Consider the following 24789-nt stretch of genomic DNA (forward strand, 5'->3'; position numbering starts at 1 on the left):
CGGGGCCTGGGGGATAATTACAGTTAATTTGTAATTATTTAATGAATAATTGGTGCAGGTTAAAAGTATAATGCGTGGGTTTATGTAGTGCGATCGGGATTAAATGCATCATGTTTTATTTAACCACACCAAGCGAGTGGGTTAAATGGGTTTTTATATTGGGAAAATGTGAATTTGCGTAGTTAATTTTAATAAAGCAGGAGGGAGACAAAACCCAGGAAATATGGGATTTTATGGTTTAAAATGGGTTTCGTTGGGAAATATACGAATGGTAGAGTTAATCAAGTAATGTGGGGAGGGGGGGCATTTAAACTTAGGATAAGGGAGTTTTATGGGTTTTTTGTGTGAAATAGGGAAATTAATAAGGGGAAAATGATTTTTTTCAAGGTAAATGAGTTTCACACTAGGGAAAAGGGGTTATAGGTTGGGAAATGGCATTGGAGGGTAATTTCCTAAGGAAATGTGTGAAACCAAGGGGTAAGGGTCAAAATGAAGGGAAAAGGGGCATTTTCTTAGGAAATGATGGGATAATGGGGAAATTAGTAAGCATGTAGTCGGGGGTGAAATGAAATGAGGGGAAGTTAGCTAAATCAACTTGTGAACATCCTTTCACTTTCATAACTACTCCTACATACTGAAACATAGGATTAAGCATAATAAATGTGCTTTTTCTTCAATCAACTTTGTACTTCTGCAACCTTTATTCTACTTACCCTTAACCCCTAACATTTTTCTTCACTTTATTGGGTGCATTTAAGCTAGCAGACCCTTTCTTTCCTTTTTCTTTTGAAAAGTAAACTATCTAATTCTAACCTTATATCATCCATTGGCTCAGATTAATCTTATGAGAACATTTTATTTCTCTACCTAACCACTGATCTGCCAAGATTAAACAGTTTGGCTAGATCTTTATTCTCTATCTATAAACATAAAATTTAAAGCATGAAGTTGTCAAGATTAAACAGTTTGACTATCATGGGTTGTGGTATTTATGAAAAGCTACACACAACCATTATTTTGCACAGTAAAGTAAAAAGTAGTGGCACTTAGACTTGCACACTTTAACGATTCCTTTTTTTTGGGGTTCATAGTTTTTCATTCTTTTGATATTTTCTTAATATTTTTGTCCTTTGATATTTCTTTTAGGACATACCCTCTTTACATTTTTTAATTTTTAATATGGAAAACATTTTGCAGAAAGCAAAAATATGTACAATATTACCATACTAACCATAGACAATTCAAAATTATGAATCCTATTATTATATGACCCTAACAGTGGCTCCACATGGGGAGGGCATTTCCTGGTGAAATGTCAAGAACTTCAACATCACTAGCCTTTAAATTGTGATTGCAGTTACCTTGTAAAATGTTCTTCTGTGATTTCTGCCTTATTCATATTTATGATGGTAAACCTTCAAAGCTCAGCGACTTCTCTCCGAGCTTCAACTTCAAAAGATCAGCATCCAATCCAATAAACACTCTGTAATGTTATGTACAATGATGCAAAGTAAAGTGAACTATTGTTAATCAGTGGAAAAGTAATGCTTCAACATTCTACCATTGATAGGTCCTCCTGGTAGATCTGATCCATCTATCTCTCTCAAGAAAAAAGCATTGTTACCTCTATAACCATAGATGACATAAGGTCCTTGCCATAAGAAGTCAAATTTTCCATTTTTGCCTTTGTCTTCTCTTCTTGAATCCCACTTAAGAACTTTATCACCTATGTAAAAGTCATCAACTTTGGTCTTTTTATCAAATACCTTTTTGAATTTGTCCTAGATTACCTGTGATTTTACATATACTTCTTCTTTGGACTGCTGCAAGTGTATGGCCTGATTTGTCCTTCTCTAGATATCATTTGGTTCTACCTGCAACTCCTCGATGATATTCATTACTAGAACTCCAAAAAATGATGGAAAAACAACATCCATCCCATATACTAACTGATAAGGAGATATTCCAATGGACTTCTTGGTAGTTAGTCTATCTGCCCATAAGGCATTGACCAACTTTTTGTTCCATGTCTTTTTGTTGTCTTCTAGTAATTTCTTAATGATATTGACTAGGCTTTTGTTAGAGGATTATGCAAGTCCATTACCTTGAGGGTAATAGGCTGTGGAGTGGCTAAGGGTGATGTGGTATTTGTTACAGAAATCTACCATTTTCTTAGATTTAAAGGCATCTGCATTATCAATAATGAGCTTTTGTGGACATCCAAATCTTGACAGAATATTATTTTCTAGCAAGGAGATAATGACAATGTTTGTGGCTTGTCTAGAAGGAATGGCTTCTATCCATTTAGTAAAATAGTCAGTCGCTGTCAAAATTCACTTATGTTGGGGTGAGGAGGCTAGGTGTATTTCTCCAATGAATTCTAACCCCCATTTTTGAAATGGTATTTATGTGGAGATTGGTTTAAGAGGCAAGGGTAAAATTTTTCTCTTTCCCTCAAATATTTGGCACTTATGATATGAGGTCACATGTTTCTTAACATCTGCAAATAGAGTGGGCCAGTAAAAACTAGCCCTCAGAATTTTGTCAGCAATAGTCTTCCAATACAAGTTTCCTCCACAATCTCCTGCATGAAATTCTTGCATAATTTTATCAGCTTCATCTTTCAGTAAAAAATTCAAAAGAATACCACTAATGTCTTTCCAAAACAAAGAATTATCTATGATACAATTTCTTAATGACTTCATTTTCAAAAATCTAGCTTTAGTTCTTTTTAAACCAGGAGGAGCTTGTAAGTTTAGTAATACAAATATTATATCTACATACAAAGATGAATCAGTAAAGGTTCATTGATTTGTGGATACGCCATCTCTTCCTGATCATCAAGGGCACCAATGAAATTGGTATTTAGGGCCTAACAGTTTGATTCAGCCATGAGTTTGGCTAAACCTTGGCCTTTGATAAGTTTAGTAGGCTTTATTTCTATGTCATATTCAAATATAGTGGCAATCCATTTGCCTCTTTTCCCTTCAAGCCCATTTTTTGTCAAAATTTCCTTAACTACTGAATTTGGAACATAAGCAATAATGTGAGAATACAAAATATAGACTCTAAAATCTTTGATAGCCTTTACTAAAGCCAATGCTTGTTTGTCCATAATATTTTATTTGAGTGTGGCATCTCTTAAGGATTTACTGAAAAACGCAATTGGTTGTTCATATCCTTCGTCTTTCTTTTGCAATAAGACTACTACAATGGTGTGTTCTGAAGCAAAAGAAAAAAATATAAAATCTTTATGAAAATCAAGACTTATAAGGACTGGAGTCTTGGTTAGGGCTTCCTTGATGGCTTCGAAGGACTGTTTGGCCTCCACTATCCATTTAAGCCCTGAATCCTTTCTTAACATGTTATTTAGTTCTCTAATCAATCCTGCTAAATCTGAAATGAATCTCCTAAAAAAATCAATTTTGCCTAAAAATGACTGCAACTCTCTAATGTTTCTAGGATGGGTGATGGTCAAAATCGCCTCTATTCTAGCAAGATCTATTCTAATTCCATCTTTGGACATTATATGTCCTAATAAATTTCCTTCTTCTAGAGAAAAAAGTGTCTTTTTGGGATTTAAAGAAATCCAAAATTTCTTGCATTTAGTGAAAACTCTTCTCAGGTGATCTAGGTGTTAATTGTTAGATTTAGAAAAGACTGTGATGTCATCTTGGTATAGCACTAAGAAATCATGGATCTCCTTGGCAGAAGCTATATCCATAGATCATTGAAATGTTGTTCCTGCATTCATTAATCCAAAAGGCATCTTCAAATACGTGAAGGTACCCTAAGGAGTAGTAAATGCATTTTGGCTTGGTCCTCTAGTTGAACTAAGATATGGTTATATCCAGAAAATCCATCAAGTAGAGAGATTCTCGATGAGCCTACTACCCTCTGAAAGATATGGTCCATTTTTGGTAGAGGATAGTTGTCTTTTAATGAAACCTTGTTTAAATTTCTAAAATCAACACAAAGTCTGATTTCTCCAGTCTTTCTCCTAGTAGTGACCAAGTTTGAAATATAATCTGAATATCTAAAGGGGGCTATGATTTGGGCATCATACATTCCTTTACCTTCTTTCTCAATAGATGGCATAAGAGCTGGATTAGTTCTCCTAAGTTTCTATTTGAAGGTTTATGATTCTCTTTGAGAGGTATTTTGTGTTGAATTATGCTGGTGTCATAAGACTTCAAGTCTTCATAACTCCAAGCAAAAACATCTTGGAACTCTTTAAACAGATTTATGTATTTTACCTTTTCCTCTAGAGGTAAGGCTTTTGATATTTTAATGAGTTTTGGTTTTTCCTCAATTCCTATGTTACATTCTTCTATATCTTATCTCAAAGGCTCAAGTTTCAGTTTCCTAGCTACATTGTTTGAGTCAAACAAATCTTCTAAGGGGACTAATCCCTTAGGAAAAAAATTATTTTTAAGATTAAGAATTTCAGGATCATCATTCATTATTTCCTCTATTTCTACATTTTCTAATTTATCTAGTTCTAATTTAGTGAAATTAGTAGGTTTACATATATCTAATATATTTACATCTATGTCACTATCTATGTCATTTTCTATTGTACAGTCTATATCTATTTTACAATTCTGAAACTCATCTTCAGCATTCATGAAGTCATAAATCTAAGAATCCTGTGAGAAAATCTTCCAATACTTCAAATTGTCTGGTATGACAGGCCTATGTCTCACTTCTGTAATGTACTGATGGTTGGGTTAGAAGGGAAATTTTCAGGTGCTAGCAAAAGTGGCAAGAATGTGGGCCCGCATATTCTGTTTTCTAGGAATGGCAACAAAGTTTGTTTCTAGGAGGTCTTTAATAAAATCTAGGATAGTCTCCCTATATTGATTAATTCTAGGATTGTTTATAGAGTATTCACCATTAATTTGTTTAATAATCAATTATGAGTCTCCAAGTATGGAAACTCTTTTGGCTCCAAGTTTTCTAACCATTTGTAACCCTAAAATTAGGGCTTCATATTCAACCATGTTATTGGTGTACTTGAAGTATAATTTGAGTGCATGGCCCTCAGAATGATTATTCTCCATATTATGGATCCACACTCCTACACTAGCCCCTAACCTATTCATAGATCCATCAAAATATAGATGCCATAGGGACTCATGAAAAACGTTCTCACTCTCATCTGTTTTGTATTTCAATTCTTTAGCTGTGATTTGATTATTGTCATGGCCTGAATTGTACAAGATGAAAGAGTCCATATTAGAATGCATGGAGTATATGGGAAAGTTTTGTGGTTTTTTTCACAACTGAGCATGTATTTCATCAAGGTCTCTCTATATAGTCTCCTTCGTTGGCCAAAAACAAATATGGTGGCATAATACATATCTAATTGCAAGGATCATTACAGTTTTGCTCCCCATGAGTGAGATAGAAGCATTCCATATTTGGGTGGGATGGCTACAACTAATATGTCCATCAGAATACTCTTTGCTGGGCATTGGACTAGAGTTACACATAAATCCTTGATCAAACCAAGGCATTTAACTTGGCTAGAGTCAAAGGAAAACAAGTCTGTATATGGTCTGCTAATATCTAAGTTCAATCTCTCCATGATGGATTTTGCCAACAAATTATGGGATGCCCTTGAGTCTAAAATATCATTATGCAATATTTTGTCATGAATGTTCAGGCTAATGTAGAAAGGAGGGACTCCCCCTTGCTGATGAATACCATTGGCCTTAGGGCCAAAAAGTAGTTCAGGTTAATCATCATTCAAATTGACGGCATCTTCTCCCTCTCCTATATTTAAAGTTTCAGTTATCTGTGATCTATAGGATTCATTCTTTACTAGTTCGGTCAAAGGAACTGATATCTTTAATTTTGCTATTTCATCTTTGATGTTGAAAGGGAGATGAGCTTTGTTTGTTTGGATGAGATCTTCCTTAACAAATGCAGTCTGTGTATTTTTATCTTGTTTCTCAATACTAGGCAATTTAGTTTATGTTTCAACAGTTTTGTTGTGATTACTCTTATTTGGAGTGTTTTGAGTGATTGTTTCAGTTTGAGTTTCAGTGGAGGTTATATCTAAAATTTTTGGGGTAGAAGTCTCTGGTGTTCCCCTAGGGAGGATTTGTAAAATTTTAGTGACAAGAGCTTCTATTATCTTTTTATTTTCGGTCTATATTGATATTTTTGTGGGAGCTTCATTGTTCTTTTTACTTCTTAAGCTATACTGTTTGTGAACCTCATATATAACTGACTCATAACCCTATTTAAAGTGAAAGGACTCACCAAATTCTAATTGAAATTGTTACAACATGTAGAACTCCTATTATTCTTGAGTAAGAAAAATAGGATTTTCATTGTTTATTCCTAACAAGTTTATCTAGGTAATCCTCTTCTTCATGGCTCTGTGAACCCTCATCATAGTTCTCTTGGAAGGGAGGCCTAATCTGCTGATCTGGTATAGCATTCTTTCTAGTGTTAGGATTCTTCCTAAAGTTGGGGTTTCTTATTGGGGGTGGTTGTTGATTCTCCCAGTGAGTTTTTATTTCCATGTTTTCTATTCTATCCATTATTCTCTCTACAATCTTGGCTAAATTATCTATTTTTCCATTAGAAGTGGAAGTTTCCTCTTTAATTACAAATCTCTTTTCATTTCTCCTTTTGGCTTTATTGGCTTGATTCTCCCATTGAGTTTTTCTTTCCATGTTTTCTAATCTATCCATTATTCTCTCTACACTCTTGGATAAATTATCTATTTTTCCATCAGAAGTGGAAGTTTCCTCTTTAATTATAAATCTCTTTTCATTTCTCCTTTTGGGTTTCTTGGCTAACAGGTTGGCCTCTACACTAACAACATTACTTTGCATTTTTTCCAATGTTTGAGGGTTTCTTTCCCTTAACTGATATGACATGTTAGTGTCAAAACCATCAGGGACTGTCATTAATGCTAGGTCAGGTGGAGGCTTAAGATTAGCATGGATTGCATTGTAGATGTTATTGAACCTAATACAATAATCCTGAACTGACTCATGAGGAGCTCTTCTAATGTTATCATATTCAGAAAGTATTTGTAGGGGGTTTTTCTTTCTCTCCCATCTATCAAGGAATAATCTATGAAAAGCAACTAAGTCTGTGATATGGGCACCAGGTAAAGCTTTGAACCATTTCTTAACATCCCCTACTAATTTTTGGGCAAACAACCTTATTTAGACATCCGATTCATCTGCCTCATTCAACTCAAAATAGTCAGCCATCTTGTCCACATGTTGTTGCGCAGTGTACTGTCTAGTGTCATCAAACAAAATAGTTTTGATTTGATAATCTTGCGGCATGGCATGGAGTTGTGCAGGTAAAAACAGAGGTGCATATCAGTCTTCCATGGCTTGGATTCTTACTTGACTAGGGGGTAAAGTGCTGGTATTTAAGGAAGGGATTAAACTGAATGAACATGAACTAGATGATGGTGAGGATGGTTGATGAATATCTGGTTTAGGGGAAAGGACTATGGTGGTTACTATAGGTGAGGTAATGGTAAGTGAAGGTGTATTTAGAGTGAGTGAAGATTGTGCATAAATTTTAGAGGCAACAGTAGTAAGAGCAACTAGTTCAACAGATTGTTGAAGGTAAGCATCATCTATATGGCTTATTAATGTAGAGTTCAAAGCTTCTAACTTGTCAAAAGTCTCCAAGACAAATTTATCTAAATCTGGATGGATAATCACCCTTTTCGATTCAATGAGTTGAACAAACTCAGGGTCTAACACAATTTCATGGATGAAATTCTTAGATTTAGTTCTAAATAATGAGAGGTCAAATGAAAAATCAAAAGGGTTTTCCTCTAAAGTTGACAACTCCTTAGGGAGTGAATTTTCTTTGACTAACTGGCTACTACTTGCCTGAGTTTCTACCTTCTTTTATTTTCTTAGAATTATGTCTAGCTCATCAACTATAGTTGCAGCGTTTGGATCTAGATTTGCCCTGGTATAGTGAGTCTACTTAGGAGCTAGAATTCTAAATTTTTAAACTATTTTTAATGAATTTTTTCATAAACAACTTTAAAAGATGACCTTAAGGGGATGTAGATGAAATTTAGGGTTTCGTTAAATTTTTATGAGATCGAGGATCAAAGTCCCCAGTATGGTCACCAATGATGTTATCACTCCAAAATTTCTTCAAAGTTGTTAGAAAAAGAAATGATAGATGTAACCACAAACCACTTTTGGAGATCAGGACCTAGCCTTCCTAATCTCGGAGAGGGCTCACTCATTATGATTTAACTCAGTTTTAGTTAATTAATTTTAGGCTACTCATTATTGTGCTTAGGTTTTTATTTGAATTTGGGTGGTGGGATGACTTACTTAGATGAAAAGGGTTGCCTTTTACCATTGGACTATGGAGTCAAATATCTGACAAACAAGACTGGATTAAGTTCTAAAAATAGTGTCTATAGGGCAAGATAGAGGAGTTACTACAAATCTTAAAGGCTTGAAACTGAAATGGTTTCCAATTGGATCCAGGGAGCAATTAAGGGTTCCCTAGGCCGGATCATGAAGAGAAGTGAAAGAGGTCAACGAGGATGGGAGACCAATTAAGGGTTCTCAAATCCGGGTATCAGAGGAAAACATATAAATGACTAACTGTGCAAAATAGAGTGTACTTTAACAAATTCTGAGTTAAATTTCTGGTTAATTCATTCAAATTTAGATAAAAATTAATCTTATGAAACACATAAGAAGGTAACAAAATCATACAAAGAAGATATTTCACTGTAATAGCTCATCTCATGAATCCTCTAGTGCAATCTTTTTATGACTTGCTCCAGTCTGTTGACTTGAAAAGTGGTACAATCACCCTTAGCTTTAAGATTAAAATAACTCTACAAATGTATAGCAATCCACCCTGTATACTTCGAATTATGAAGTATTTATACAAAAGGAATTTACGAAATATCTCAAACCGCATTGAGAACTAATCTAGGAAAATGAAATATCTTCATGCAAGAAGATAGAGATAGCTATTGAACTGTTGTTTTATATCCCTATTATTTAGGTTCTATTGTCTTTTCATCTCTGATCCTTTGCCCTTTAAGCTACTTGGTTGTTTGGTCTTCACGCTGGATGTCATATTTACTTATGACCTTTCATCTGATACACTTTAACCTTGTTGACCTGTCAATATCCTTTACTGTTATTTTTACTTTTACTGTACATTTGAAACTTTTACTATGTATTTCAAGCAGTAAATCATTTAGTTTTCTACATGTATCAACATTTGGTAGTTGGATATTCATCATCTTTCTATATGTTTGATATGTTTTTCTTTAAACTGTATGCTCTATCTAGCTCCTCTGTTCAGTCTTTTAACATTATTTCTTTATGTAAATGATTTCTTCAATGTTCTAACCATTGCTATGTTAATTGTCTTTTTCTTCTGAATAAAGGCTTTTGAATTCATTTCCTTGTGAATCTTGGAGTAAACAAGTTTTGTGACTAGTATCAAAATTGTTTATCCAAGCTTTATGGTCTTCTAATTACCTACAAAATATAACAATTCGTTAATAAAACACAGGTATGCGAGGAGGTGACCAAAGGCTATATTGAACTAGGAAGAACTATGGACAGAGTTCGGAGCGTGTTCAAGAGGTAATTCATGGTGAAATCTGGTCATAGAGGCTCAGGGTGGCGTAAATGGCTAAGGCAGGTTTTTAGTGAAAAATAGGCGAAAAGAGTAAAAACGAGGGTCTTCGGGGTTTTAACGGGTAACCGATAAATTTGGCGCAGAATTTCATAATATGAACAGTAATGGTTTCAACTTTAGCGGGGACGCTGTATTAATCGCACCGCTTTTGGCCATCGAGTGGTATTTTCACGAGAGCACGCGAGCTCATGCGGTGCTTCCATGTAGCCAAAAGGGGCCCAAGAAAAACCATGAATATCATGTGCTCTCGAGCCATTAAAGTTTTGAAAAGAAATGAATACGATATGGATGTGTGCCATCAGATCTGGGGGTGATAGATCTAATGGCTATCGTACGGTCAAGATGCACAAAGGGCAGCGAGGCAAAGATTACCGATGCCTAGGGAATAATTACAGTTAATCTGTAATTATTTAATGAATAAATGGTGTGGGTTAAAAGTATAATGCACGAGTTTATTGATTGGGACCGGGGTTAAATGCGGTGGGTTTTGTTTGACCACACAAGGGGGTGGGTTAAACAAGTTTTTATATCGGGAAAATGTGAATTTGTGCAGTTAATTTAAATAAAGCGGGAGGGAGATAAAACTTAAGAAATATGGGATTTTATGGTTTAAAAGGGGTTTTGGGGATTTTTTTGGGAAATATACGAATGGAAGAGTTAATAAAGTAATGTGTGGGGGACCTTAAACTTAGGATAAGGGGGTTTTATGGATTTTTATGGGTTTTTTTCATGTGTAATAGGGAAATTAATTAGGGGAAAATGATTTTTTTCAAGGGAAATGGGTTTCACACTAGGGAAAAGGGGTTTTGGGTTGGGAAATGACCTTGGAGGGTAATTTTCTAGGGAAATGTGTGAAAACAAGGGGTAAGGGTCTAAATCAAGGGAAAAGGGGTATTTTCTTAGGAAATTGTTATAGACATTTTTGGGCACTGCAACCCCAATCATAAATGTTCGTAAACCAAGGTCTCCTAAGTCCCTAAAAGTGTTGTTCCAACCCATAAAAGAACAAGGTCAGCTGATTACATTATCTCCCAGAAGTTCTCCATGAAAAACTACTCAGAACTGGTCAAAACTGGACCATCTCACCTGCTCCATGGTGAAAGTGCGATGCATCCCACCTAAATGCACATGGGAGGTGGCATGCATAATGGAAAGCCCTTCTATAGGGTGAGATGGGCAAGAGTGGACAAATGGCAAAGTCAATTTGCGAGGTGGAATATCATGGAATCTTCCAGAAACTTCTCCTGTGACACTTGCCTCTCTGCATTCACCCAGGGATGAGTAAGAGATCATCAATCTCCAAGTGGAATCAAGAACTATCAGAGAGAGGATACTAATCAAATCTTAGAAGCTGACTCAACCCCCTTGCAAACATATATATATGGATCCCTCATCCTAGATATCCAGAGGCTGAAATTTTGTATCTTGTAAGGAAGTGCTATTGGTTTCTTGGTGTAACATCATAGTGTTGGGTGATCTAAGATTTTCATGAGGTGAAGAAGGGCTCTCTTGCTGAGAGGATGATGCTGGGTCAGAACAATTGGTTGTAATCCTCTTTGCTATTCTTGATTATTAATAAAGCTATTCAAGTTTTCCTCCACATTCTCGTATGATTGACGATATATGCATTTGTGTGGTCAATATATATCTGGTCCTATATTGTCTATGATAGTAGATCTCTGTTCTTGGATAGTGTTATGCTGCTTTGATTCCACAGGTGCTCTTTGAAGCTGGGTAGATGAGGAAGCGAGTGGCAAAGATCTATCAGAAGGGAGAGGAATCAAGCAAGGAACTAAGCACAAGACAGAGGTTGGTCTCCTTTGTTCCCCTCTTATCTACTTCTCAAAAAGGAAAACGAAAGTGGTTTTAGTTTGTTTGTTTCTAAGGTAGGTACCAGCCTTAGTGGGACTAGCAGCTCTGCATAGACACTAGATTTCCCAATAAAAAAATGCCGACTCTGCTGGGGAGCGAATAGATTGTTTGTTTGTCTATATTTGTTTGCTTTATAAACTTACAGACGGAGCCTGAAGTCAAGCCAGCTAGCCTTCGAACTGCATTTGATATGCGAGTGCAAAGTAGATCAATGCTGCTTCAGTCTATCTCCGGGTTTTGTTTATGAACTGAACAATCGATTTACAAACTCTCTAGTTGCCCTTGTGGTGGCTCTAGTAACCTCCTTAGATCTACCCCTATGATTTATTTACTGATTATCACTTGCTCGGCCTAAATCCTTGAACTGTGCTGCAAACTGTGATCAAGAACTCGATCAAAAGTCTCGCACTGTACCATCGCACCCTCTCTTTAAGGATATCAATATGCATCGCACTTCCTGTGTGCTGTAGCTGGGATGCATATTGGAATCCCTGTGTAACAGGTGCGCTGATTAGAAAGGGCTAATTTTTCCTCCAGACTTTGGTTTTTTCACTCTTTTCAGCTCTATTCAGGAGTTTTGTTGTCTGTAGTCAGTATACCTCTGTTGGAAACCCCCTTCCTTGCCATTATTCCACCTCCATTGTGCCAAGAACTGTAAATGTTTTTATGTATTGTGAGCCATTTTTCAGTTCTCTTTTACAAAGAAGTAGCGTAATTGAATTGTCGTTTCTTGATTTGGAAGTTTTGCAAGTGTCATTTTCAGTCATAGAAGAGAATCCGATTGTTCTTGACGGTCAATTACACTGTTACTATTGTATTTGATTTGAATTAGTAGTTTTTCAAGTGTTGAAAGCAAGTTTTCTATTCCGAATCACAAACTGTCATCATTGTCTTCATTTTGTCTTGAAAAGAAGCTTGCTGGTAATGTCGCTTTGAAAAATAATTCAGATTTGCACTTAGCTTTCTTTCTATCATTCACATATAGAAAAGGATGAAAACAAATGCATGCATGTGCATTTGCATTTAGACTATTTGTTGTTTTGATTTATGACTGTGAATATAGTGTGTGCTCTCTGCTCTATGTTGAAAGAATATCATCTCTCCTTCTTTAGTAGCTAGGATTTTCATTGCAAAAAGAAGATTAAACGATTGTTTATCATCTTAGATTGCATTTTAGGAATTGTATATCTACATCATGAGGTGAACCTGAAAGGAAAATTTCTTAAACAAGATCAACTGTAAAATAAATTTAATGAATCTAAAAATTCTTTGGAACCTAATGCACAACATTTAGAAGTCTATGCTAGAGACGTATTCTGGCATCGTAAAGCCTGGTAACTGTTGTTTTCATTGTTGGTTGGGTGATTTCTCTACTCTGAGACGAAAAGTGCCAGTACGGACTTGTGCTTCCATGTACCGTCGAGTATATATTGGGAGACCACAATAGGCTATATCCTTTATCCATAGGAAGCCGTGTCTATCGCCCTATCGATCGCAATGCATTGAACACAACATTCAGGAAGATTGACTGCCGTACCGTAAAAAGTATTCTGCAGTTTTGCGATTGGTTTGGTAATCCCTCTGTCTAGACTTCCAAAGTAGTCTCTTTTGTTCCTTTTCAGACTCCTTAAAGGAAAAGGTCCATCTGAGCACTTGTCACTTCAAGCTCATTAAAAATCGAAGGCGACTAGAGTCATCTTCAATTTTTTCTCGAATCTTAAAAATTGAAAAAATAATTTGTGTCAAAGCATCTAAAATTCATTTAATTTTGAATCATTTTCCCCTTTATTTTGAGTTGATCGAGTAATCCACAATTGTGGAAGAAAGTCAATCGAAATTGCTAGAAAATCTTTTGGATAGACTAGATATGTCTGAACAACCGTCGACATCTAGGACTATGTCATCTGACGTAGTAGCAGCAGAACCTCCTGCTACTACTCCAACAATGTTTGGTGGTGTACCATCTATCCCGCAAGTTATCAACAACAAGCCGAAGCCCAATTATGGACTGTTTCGATGACTTGGTCAGTTCCTATTTCTTCATCCGGATTATCATCTGGTATTTCTTATGTTGAAGCTCAACAATTTGATCCAATGTGTCTTCAAAGGCCAATCTACCCTTTAAGTACTGGATTGCCACCATATGGGGGACATTATGCCTTTTCATTGTTCCCTTCGAGAGAACAACCATATGGGAGTTTACAACAAAGTTCAGGTCAAACTGGAATTACATTCGGCGGTTGGGTACCAATACTGCCTCAGCAACCAAGGGTTGTATATTCAATGCAACCAGTCCACCCTGTGTCGATTATTCCCATTATACCTGCTATGGTGACTGCATCACAAGTACAAGCGCTACATGTTGTATGTCAACCCCAAGTTTCTCAGGTTGCAATACAACAGCCTCTCGTCTCGGCGATTCAATCACAACCTCAGGTTAGTGCCTCCGTATCTCAAGTGACTCAGGCTCAAACAAGTACTATGACTCCTCATATTGGTCAATCATCCAGTATTGGACAACAGCAAATGGTCCAACAACCATGGCTGGTTCAATCTCAACAACCACAATTCCAGCAATCATATCAAGGACCTAAGCAACAAGTCTTTGTAAGTAATGGGCAACTTCATTTCCAAAGCAGTTATCAACAACCATACTGTTAACACCCAGGTTGTTCCCTTTGACTCCTAAGGGAATACGGCCGGGGTAACCACTAACCAATCTTTGGATTACAGTTTCTAGCCAAACTGTAATCAGAGAGGGCTCTCTCTTTATGATTTGTCTCTGTTTTGATGGTGTTTTAGGCTAGCTATTATGCTCAGGTTTTTGGTTTATGTTTTGGTTGAAGGACTTCTTTCAGTGCTTAAGATGTAGTGTTCAGATAGTAGTATGACATTGGGCAATGGAGTCTAGAGCTGTGAAATGCATGAAATGCTGGAGTGATGATATTCAGACTGCAGGGCCTATTGGGTATCTCAAACAAACAAAATTTAAACTTAAGTGGTGATGTATGGTCAGCCAACAGAAAGCAATTAAGAATTCTCCATTAGGCTGGTGATGTGAAAGTGAAACATGTTGCACAGGAGCAAACTTGAATTCCTGAAACAAAGGTCATTGTGAAAGATATATTCTGATAGTGCAGCAATTAAGAATTACACTTATCAAGATTATAGCTGAAGAAAACATTCATCAACAACATAGATTGAGCTCAGGGTATTGCATGAATAAATCCTGAAGGCTATTCTTTTTCTTTGTTGCTGAATATTTAGAAACTAGAAACATATATGGATTGTAAAAGATTGAAACACATAACAAAGAGAGTTACAGAAAACTTATTGTATTGTGAGGTACACAGGAATCCTGCAGTTTTCAACGAACACCAGAACGCATTCAACACTTCAGAACTTTGAGAAATTCCATCACTTTCTTTATTAGACTCTGAAAGGATTACAGCATAAGAACTTCTTCAAGGGAAATCAACAACAACCCTTGCAAACTCATGCGAAGGGGGCTTTATAGAAATGTTCATACAAAATATCTCAGGCATTGAGTCATCTGAGAAAGAGATATCTTCATTACTTCGTACAGAAAAGTAGATAAGAAGTTATTACAGTTTTGAATATAGCATAACTGCTCTTTAAGTCTGTCAGAAGATATTTTGACCTTTGGAGGTCGCTGAGTCGGTTGGAACGCTTTGCTTTAAAGCTAGAAAATGTGCCTTTACGTTTGCTGCGCTGTATCTTCTTCTCGGCCCTGCCACCTGTGACTGTGCTTGCTGCTGTGATGGCCGAATGGCTTGCTGAGCTGGCTCAGCTTTCATCCTTTCTTCGCATGCCGATTTTGTTAAGTTTTCCTGTGCATGATCATTTATAAAATTTGCAAAAATTTGATTTACAGGTTCTGGTTTGATAATATTAACTATATCAATCTATTCTAGACTTCCTGTGTGGGCAATTGGTGCTTCACAATTTCCTCTATGGTTTCATCTGCCTCGGTATATTTATAAAAATTTGGAGGCACATCGAACAGATGATTGATTTTGTTCATGATGAAGAACAGGTTTTCCACCCTGTTGTAGAGAGTCTGCCCTGATGTTGGCCCTGATTCTGCTGAAGTGTTGGGCTGTTCTACAACTTGACTGGCAGCATAGGCATTGACCCTTTTGGCATAGTTTTCATGGGTAAGTAGTTTGCCTACACTGCTTAGTATGCTGGGGAGACCTCTGTTTTGCAATGCCTGGAACCTGTCCATGAACCTGTTGATTTCGGTCTGCATATCTTGGGTCCTTCTCTCCAATGTTCCAATCAGGTTTCTTAATGTCAGGACCCTTTTTACCATTGAGATTGTCTCAGTCCTGTTGGCAATTCCCATGGTGGTCAGTTGAGAGCTTGTCCTGTGATTTAATATATTGATCATTCTATTGGCAGCATCAGGCATGTTGCCAAGGCTTGCTCTTGCTCTGTGTATCTCCCTATTTGCCTTTGTAATGAGCTCTGACTTCTCATGTATGGTCTCAATGAAATGCCACTGGTCAGTAATGGACTGGCCAATGTTGGCCCAGAGGACTGTTCTGAGTTCTGCTGTTACTTTATCGAGTGTGAGCTCTTTCTCAAGCTCAGTTATTCTCTTTTTGAGATCTTTTATCTCTCTTTCCTTCTCAGCTACATTCTGTTTGCTCTTATCATATCTTTCATTTATTTTGGCCAATTTCTCCCTGGTCTCATTCAGTTCTGTCATTTGAGCTTCCAGGGCCTGAATCTCATTCCTTAGTTTTTGCATATCCAAGCTGGGGGCCTGCTCTGTTGTTGGTGGTGCTGAAGTAGATGGTGCTGCTTGTTCAGTCTGTTGAGGAGGAGGAATAGTAGTTGGAGCAGCTTCCTCAAGGTTTATTACTTCAGGAGGAGGCTGAGAGGTCTGACCTTCTTCTCTTTGCTTCAAAGCTGCCTGTAATGCTGCCTGTGCAGCCTCTGATTCTCCCAGCTTTTCTTGTGTCTGGATGAGCTGTTTATAGAGAGACACCAACAAAGTTGTGGCATCTTGATCATGCCTTTGTTGAGCTACTTCATCTGTCTGAGGGTGAATTGTGGCTGGGATTTTGATCTTTCTTCTTAAAGCTGCCATATCTGCATCCCTCAACTTTAATATTTCTTGTATGCCCTTGATATCTTTGGGGTCATGCCCAATCTCAATAATTATATCTTCTAGGGACCTTATTCTGTTGTCCTTTGCTTGTGAGGATGTCCTTTCCAACTCAAGTTGGGCAGCCGTATTATTAAGGCTATTTTCTAGCCTATAGTTATCCAATGTCTTGTTTGCCAAGGAAGCATAGACCATTTCACCTGTTTGTTTATGCAATTCAATTTTATCCATTGGGTGGATGTCCTTGGCAAGGACCTCAAGGTTGGTCCTCAAGTAGTCAGAAGGGGACTTTGGCTGCAAAGTAGTTGGCATGAAATGAGTCATGATCATCTTGCCCTCCTGGACATCATATGCAGACATTAGTCGCTGCTGGTTGGTGGGAGCCCTGTTCAACAAATGGTTATACAGCTGTATTTTTATGGGCTCATTCCTTTTCTTTATTTCAATGAACTGCTGCTTAATGCTCAGTTCACCCTCTCTCTGCTGGCTAGAGGAGCTCACTTCTCCTCCCACTGTTCTGTCCTATTCCTGCTGAAAGGAACTTGCAGATGCTTCCCTGCTGGGTGGGGCCATGCCAAAAGACTGTCCTATTGGCATTTCTTCCTCTGAGAAAGGATTGATTCTCTGTCTTTTCTCCCCATGAGTTGTGGATGTTGTAAGGGGAGTCTCTCTATCCCTTTTCCTGCTTGTATCCTCCTTTTGTGGGGTTTGGAGGATTGATGCCTCAACTGAGGCTTATTGCCTTGGAGGCACAGTTTGTTCAGTGGATTTAGGGGCTTCCACTGTTTGCTCTTGCTGGACAGGTTGCTCCTGTCTTTGTTCTTCTTGCCGTTGGTGTTGTGGTTGTTGCTGCACTTCCTGCTGCAGCACTTCTTCTTGTTGTTCCACCTTTGTTTCCATTTGCTCTTCAGTCATAGGAGGTGGCTACTCCTCCCCATTTGCTTTTCTTTGCCTTTACTGGATGTTTGCTGAGTGTCCATGGCAGCTTGCTGATGTGTTGTTGATGATGAGGCAGCTGCTCCAAGTTGCCTTTGATATGAGAAGGAAACCTGTCCACAAGTTTCCAAGTCAGCTTCTTTTTGAATATTTCTAGCCTCTTGTTCTAGCATCTGCTCTCTAGTAATTTCCTCTTCTAGGGTGCCCTCTTTCCAGCTCAAGGAATTGGCATACTTTTCAATATGGGGCAGCTTAACATGTGAATAGTTACCCAATTTGTGTTTTATCCTCCTGAGGGAAATAAAATGATTGCGGTCATAAGGTGACCATTTGAAACTGGTTTGCAATTTGAGGCTTGCTAGGATCATATCTGCCTCCTTCCATCCCTCCTCTCTTTTGTTGTACAAAAAAGGGCCTAGCTGGCTCCTTACCTTCAGTTGTACCTTCTTGTTTTTTCTTTGGAAATGGAAGTAGTCAGCATATCCAAACTACCTGAAATATTCTAAGGTAAAAAGTCTCATGGGGACATACCTTGGAAGCCTAAAAGGGTCCAACTCACAGCCATATACTCTGATTACTGTGTGATGCTGGTAAAAATACCAATCACCAATGCTGTAGGATTTGGAGAGATGGAGAACTCTCTGCATATCATCGGTTAACCTTGGGGGAGGGACACCATACAGTAATGTCATAGCTGGGTGAATGAACAGGTCTATAAATTCATAGTATGTGTATGGCGATTGAGAAACATGATGGAAGACTGGAGTCCAAAACACAACTGACCTTGGATTCCCCTGGACATTAAGTTTCTTGAGGGGAATGGAGAAACTGTCTGGCTGATAAAACAAGAACAGATGGTAGATGTATGAGGTGTATCTGAACACCCTCTCCCTTGGTAGATTCATTAGCTGCCCATGGATCTTTTCTGCAATATAAGTGGCATAGTCATAGTGTACAGCTGGAGGCTTTCCAGGAGAAAATATGGACAGCATTGCCATTATAGTATCATCAACATCTTCAATTCCTTTGAAGCCCAGGACATAGCTGATCAAATCCACTAGCATTCTACCCAGGTCATTCAGGTAGTGATATCCAATAGGAGGAGTCCTTATAGTTTCAGAGCTTGGCAGTACAAATAATTGGTTAATTTTGGTAATCTGGGCACTTGACAGATTCCTCCCCTTCTTTATTAAGTCCACCATGGAAAGAGGGGTTAATGGCCTTGCAGAGTGGAAATGTAGCATCTCATTTATGGTTTCTGGGGTGATAAAGAACAAAACTGAGCCTGTAGGACTGAGAACAGCTCTCTGGCAAGGATCATAGCATTCCTGGCACTTATGGATCAAGTCTGGAAGGGTATTGACTTGAGGGAGGTTGTAAATGGGCAAATTTGACTCCCAAATCCCTAAAATATCAGCTCCATTAAGATGTTGGGCTTTCAATTCATTTAGCATGTGAATATTGAACTTGGAACCCATTGGAAACCAATCTAACATTTGATAATCCATGTCCCCCAGGGGTTTCCAATCTATTTCTTTCTGAGGGGCATTCAGAGGCTGGATGTTTAGAGCTATTGGTGTCTCCATGGCTTCTGAGGCTCTTGATTTGTATGTAAACCGGTTCCAATTGAACAGAACGACACAGAGGAGTGTTTCTTGGTGAGGGAGGTGAAATATAAGAAACAGAAGGCAAATTGAGTAAAACAACAATTGAAATACTGTTTAAAGGACTGATAAAACAGTAACAGGACTGAGCAAAGTGTTTTCTGTGGTGAATTTGGTCAGTTAAGGTTCTTAGTTCGCGACTGCGCGAACCAGCTGTAAATTTCAACTCAATTTGTCAAATGCGGCCCTACAGGAGTTTAATGGCTTCACTGGCTGGATATAAGTGCAGGTCACTGTGTGTTTGGCGGTGAAAACAGAGTTTTACAGTCTTTTAACAGTTTACTTGAGGAATTATCGATAAAACCAGGCTCATGGAATGATTTTGAAGAATACCTGATGAATTCGTCGGCAATAGTTGCGAATGCAGGTGCAATGGAGGCTCTGGCGGTCTCGGAATCGACTTTAGCAGGCTGGTGCTGGTTTGGACGTGAGTAGCATGCAAAAAATAGCAATAGTGTCTTTTGCCAAAAGTGGAAAAAACACGAGATTTTGGCCTAAAAATGGATTTTTGGCAATATTGGCGCGTTTTTGGGATGACGTCAGCATGACGTCATCGGGTGGGGTCGGAGTCGGATGGCGTCAGCATGACGTCACTGGGTGACATGGCAAGCTGCGATTGGTCCACGGGGATGATGAAGTGGCAGACACGTCAACGCAGGGGCGGACAAAGGTGCTGACGCGACGGCGGGGTGGCAGTGACGTGGCTCTGACGTGGGGATGACGCAAGCCCGAAAAAACAGGTGGTAAGTGAAACAACGGTAATGGTTTTCTCGGACCGCTTATAATACGGCGACGGTTTTGTCAGAGCCTGACCCGAGAAGCTGTGAGGGCGACGCGTGGCTGCGGCGTGACGTAACCCTTCGTCATTTTCTCGGGTGCTAAAACTCCGCCGTCGGGTCCAACCCGATATGCATGTGGACCGTCCGATCGAAGGTGCCTGATCGGACGGCGGACGGGTTGCTGAGTTGATCGGGCAATATGGAAGGGGGCGGGGGTTATTTTAATATTTATTTCGGGATCTGTGTTTGGCGGAAACCTTTGGGAAGCGGCGGATTTGTTGATTTTGTTAATGTATTTTCAATAAAACCCATACAGCGCCCGAACCATTGGATAACATAAAAAAGTGGGTTTTTCATGTATATTTTTGTAAAAATGCGCCCGATGATCAGATTTTGGATAAAGGAGAAAAAGTGGGTTTTTTGAGTGTTTTTGCAGATGAAGCGGGTTATAGGTAAAAAGACTTCTTTCAAGGTTTTCTTTGGCAACAAAGGGTTTAATGGGTCAAATGGGTTCAAAAAAGAGGGGAGGGGGTAAGGCTTAGGTTTATCAAAGTGACCAGATGTCATTTTGATCCCTGACAGAGAACATATGGCTATAATGCCAAGGGAAGGGATATTTATACCATGTTTGGGGTTTATACACCATGGTGTTATAATACTAGGGAAAGGGTAAAATGGGGGATTTATATAATAGAATTAGTGGTCAATATGGATGAAATGGGTGGATGAGGGGGAATATCACTAAGTTTATTTGAAAATCACTTAGCTTAGGGAGTAGATCAAAATGAAAAGAATTTTAGACAAGAAATGTGGCTTTTAAAGGATCAAGAGCCACCATGAAACCATAAATTCTTACATGAATCTCAACTGATGAGGGGATGTTAGTAACAAATGGGAAAAAGGGATAAGTGGGGAGTTAGACATGCTTCTTTGCTTTGCTGCAACCTGCTAGAGAAGAAGGACTTCTCAATCCATTGAATTTGCTTTGTGAACATAGGTCAACACACATTCAATTGTAATGAATGATACTTCTGCAACCCCATCTGCCTACCCATCTACTTGCCTAGCATTTTTTTTGTTTCTTCTTGGAGGGTGCACTTAGGCTAGCAGACCCTCATTTGCCTTTTCTTTTCTTTGGCTTTTTCCTTTTGATTTTCTATCTAATTCTACCCTTATTGCTTCCAAGGTCCCAGATTAAGCAGTTGGGAACCTTACTTCTCTACCTAAGCTACTTGTCTGCCAAGATTAAACAGTTTGGACAGACTTCTCTCTCTATTCTACAACTGAAAATTTAAAACATGGCATGATCCTGATTAGGCTGTTGGACCATCCATCAAAATTTAGACAACATCAAGCTATAGGCACAGATTGTATTCTCTTGGAAATATGTGATCTTTGCATCATCAAAGCAGAGCATATTTGGGCCTTTCCTTGCCAATCATGAAATATGAAACCTATTGATATAGGTAGCTAACAGTGGCTCCACATGGGGATGGTTTTTCATTTGAAAGACCAAGAACAGCAGGTCAGATTGCCTTGCTCCTTGACTGCTTTTATCAAAATTTTGAAGTTTGCTGCTTTGACATGCCAAAATTGTGTACCTCTCTTCTTAGTAGACCTCTGATCCTATTTACCTTTTGCTGATAGTTAAGAAAACTTTGAGAAACTGCATTTCTACACCTTAACAGAAAGTGATATTTACATCTGAATATGTACAAGGGAAACTCAGGCTGCACTTATGGGTAGTAGTCAAAATAGTGCTTCAGCATCCTGCCATTCACAGGACCTTCATCCAAATCAGTTTCATTAAGACTTTTAAGGAAATAAGTGTTGTTTCCTTGTACTGCTTGGACAGCAAATGGTCCCCTCCAAAGGGAATCAAATTTTCCATGTTTTCCTTTATCTTCCCTCCTTGAATCCCACTTGAGGACTTTGTCACCCATGTTGAAATCTTCTGCCTTAGTTCTTCTGTCAAAGGCCTTTTTTAATTTTTCTTGTAGGACTTGAACTCTGCTGAAAACTTGGTCTCCAGTTTGCTGTAAACATATGATTTGATTGATCCTTCTTTGCATATCATTTGGTTCAGCTTGGCTCTCTTGAAGAAGTTTCATAATAGGTACCCCTAGTGATGAAGGAAACTTGGCTTCTAATCCATACACCAACTCATATGGGCTGGTCCCAATTGATCTCTTGGTTGTTAGTCTCTCTGCCCATAGAGCATTCACAAGCTTCTTATGCCAATTCTTTTTGTTCTCTTCTAGCACTCTCTTTATAATGTTTACCAGGCTTTTATTTGATGACTCAGCAATGCCATTACCTTGGGGATAGTATGCAGTAGAATGGCCCAAGGTAATGTGGAACTTGTGGCAGAAATTCACCATTTTCTTGGATCTGAAAGCAGCTGCATTATCTGTTATTATTTTATCAGGACAGCCAAATCTAGCCAGTATATTATTCTCCAAAAACTGAATGATTGTTGAATCATTTGCTTGTCTGCATGGAACAGCTTCAATCCACTTAGTGAAGTAGTCTGTAGCTGTTAGGATCCATCTGTGCTGGCCTGAGGATGAGGGATGAATTTCCCCGATGAAATCCAAGCCCCATTGTTGAAAAGGTCTCTCTGTTGCAATAGGCCTCAAAGGTAATGGCAATAATTTTCTCTTTCCCTCAAACACTTGGCATTTATGACATGAAGTGGTGAATTTCTTGACATCAGAGAACATGGTGGGCCAGTAGTAACCATCTCTCAGTATTTTATCCACAGTGGACCTCCAATACAAATGTCCACCACAGTCACCTGCATGAAATTCTTCCATGATTTTGTTAGTCTCATTTTCAGTCAAACAGTTTAGTAAGATACCCTCATGGTTTTTCCAAAGCAGATTTCCATCCATAACACAAAATTTAGAAGCTTTCATTTTTAAGAACCTACATTTAGTTCTGGACAGCCCTGGGGGAGCACACAGGTTTTGTAACACATAACAGATATCAGAATACCACGGGGATTGTTCAAAGGCTACATTGATCTTTGGAGTCGCCAGCTCTGGTTCACTGTCCAGCTGGTTGATGTCTAAGGCTTGGAAGTTTGCTTCTGTCATTAATTTGGCCAAACCTTGCCCTTTTATTAGTTTTGTAGGTTTTATCTCAATATCAAATTCCAAAATGTTGGCAATCCACTTTCCTCTTCTGCCCTCTAAGTTTTCTTGGGTGAGAATGTCTTTGACAATAGGACTTGGTACATAAGCTACAACATGGGAATAAAGGATGTAAATCCTAAAGTCTTTAATGGCCTTGACCAAAGCATAAGCCTGCTTTTCCATGATCTGATATTTCAGAGGTGCATCTCTAAGAGCTCTGCTAAAGAAAGCAATTGGCTTCTCATTTCCTTGGTCATCTTTCTGTAACAAAACAGCAGCAATAGTATGCTGGGATGCAAAAGAAAAAATGATGAATTCTCTGTCGAATTGAGGATTGGTCAAGATCGGGGTTTGGGTAAGAGCCAGCTTTATACCTTCAAAGGCTTGATTTGCTTCAACTGTCCATTTCACTTTCGAATCTTTCTTTAGCATATTATTTAGCAATCTGATCAATTCTGCTAAGTTTGGGATAAACCTTCTCAAGAAATTGATTTTTCCCAAGAATCCTTGCAATTCTTTTATATTTCTTGGGTGGGGCATTTGTAAGATAGCTTGTATCCTATCTGGATCAATTCTTATGCCATCTTTAGAGATGATGTGACCTAACAGTTTACCTTCCTCTAGACCAAATAGAGACTTCTTGGGATTCAAGGAAATTCCATATTTCCTACATGTTAAGAAAATCTGCCTTAAGTGTTTTAAATGTTCTTGGTCCGATTTGGAAAAAGGTGTGAGGTCATCTAGATAAATGACCAGGAAGTCATGAATCTCTTTGGCAAAAGCAATATCCATTGCTCTTTGGAATGTGGCCCCTGCATTTTTCAACCCGAAAGGCATTTTTACATATTTGAAAGTTCCCCATGGGGTTGTAAATGCTATTTTGTCTTGATCATCAGGGTGCACCAAGATTTGATTGAAGCCTGAGAATCCATCCAGTAATGAAATCCTTGAGGCCCCTACCACTCTTTGGAGGATATGATCCATCTTAGGTAAGGGATAGTTGTCTTTGAGAGACACTTGGTTTAGGTTTCTAAGATCAACACATAGTCTTATTTCACCAGTTTTCTTTCTTGTGGGCACCAAATTTGAAATCCAATCAGAAAACCTTATTGGTGCTATGATGCCAGCTTTGAACATTTTTTGAAGTTCTTTTTCAATTGAAGGGAGGAGCATGGGATTAATCCTTCTCAATTTCTGTTTGAATGGCTTTTGATTAGGCTTGAGAGGGATAGTATGCTGAATAACAGAGGTGTCATAGGATTTCAGATCCTCATAGCCCCATGCAAACACGTCTTGAAACTCTTTGAAAAGGTCAATGTATTTAGGCTTTTGATTAGGAGGTAAAGATGCAGACAATTTTATGATTTTGGGCTTGTCAATGGTACCAATGTTGCATTCTTCAATGGTTGCATTTAAGGGCTGCATTTTTGGTTTTCTGGGAATATCATTTGAATCAAAGATGTCCTCTAGTGGAGTTAGGCCTGTTGGTAGAAAATTATCTTTCAGCTCTATGATTTCAGCTTCAGCGTTGGCCACTTCTTCACAACTGATTTGTTGAATTTGCTGAATGTTCTCCTTGTTGA

This window comes from Pinus tabuliformis, chromosome 3_2, assembly GCF_031772625.1.
Source record: "Pinus tabuliformis cultivar Carrire ecotype Pingquan chromosome 3_2, CPIR1, whole genome shotgun sequence".
Lineage (NCBI taxonomy): Eukaryota > Viridiplantae > Streptophyta > Pinopsida > Pinales > Pinaceae > Pinus > Pinus tabuliformis.